Source organism: Penaeus monodon, chromosome 32 (assembly GCF_015228065.2).
Source record: "Penaeus monodon isolate SGIC_2016 chromosome 32, NSTDA_Pmon_1, whole genome shotgun sequence".
Classification (NCBI taxonomy): domain Eukaryota; kingdom Metazoa; phylum Arthropoda; class Malacostraca; order Decapoda; family Penaeidae; genus Penaeus; species Penaeus monodon.
The window spans coordinates 15,660,589-15,661,450 of record NC_051417.1 but is presented as its reverse complement, the minus strand read 5'-3'; the positions used below and the strand labels follow the sequence as shown (position 1 = coordinate 15,661,450).

The 862-nt window shown below is 35.7% G+C and overlaps 1 pseudogene; it reads left to right on the top strand.

Annotated features, from left to right (window-relative positions):
- LOC119593561 overlaps positions 1-862 on the top strand; it is a 21,403-nt pseudogene that overhangs the window by 1,674 nt on the left and 18,867 nt on the right.

Sequence of the window (862 nt, the reverse complement as noted above, 5' to 3'; positions counted from 1 at the left end):
AGGGCAGTTTGCTTTTGGAAAATCCCAAAATTTAAAAACTGTGGGGTTTTCATTTTTTGGCCAGAAGAGTTTTCCCCGGACTTCTGTTTGGAAAAACACGCTATTTAAACCCTTTGGGGTGATCCACTTTAAGAAGCTTTAATTTTACATTTTTTGAATAGAAGGATTTACCCAAGTGAGAACACTCTCTATTTTATATTTGTTTGTGCTTTATTCTTCTCTTCTCTACAGGATCTTGTGCTTTTTTGTTAATGATTTTCCATATATATATAGTTAATCCTTTGTAAGTTTTTCTTTCTTAGGGAAGTTTTGTAAACTCTGTTTCTTTCAGTCCACACGCCACTTGTTCATCCCAGCAGATAAGAAGATCCCCTTCATCCGCATTGAAACAAGGCAGGCAGAAATGCTACAGAACAAAAGGATTATTGTAGCCATAGATTCATGGCCAAGAGATTCCCCGTAACCCTAAGTACAGTGATTATGAACTTTATTTTTCTGTTTTTTTAAAATTCTGCTTCACTTTTCATGGAGAAAATTAGTTATCCATGCTTTTACTTCAGGTTCACTCCAGGTGATTGGATTTTTTTAAATTGAATCCTAATTTCTGTATGAATGATTTCTATGCAAATTAATTTATAAAGAGAATAATTCATGCCTTCATTTTAGGGTCACTTTGTTCGTGTGATAGGAACTATTGGGGAAGCAGAGTCAGAGAACGAGGTCATCTTACTGGAGCACGACGCGCCCCCCAAAATTTCTCAGAGTCAGTCCTCAATTGTCTTCCAAAACGGGCCATGGATAATTACAGCAAAGTAAGTTTTTAATTTCTGTCATTGTGATAATTATGTCATGTTGATGCTGA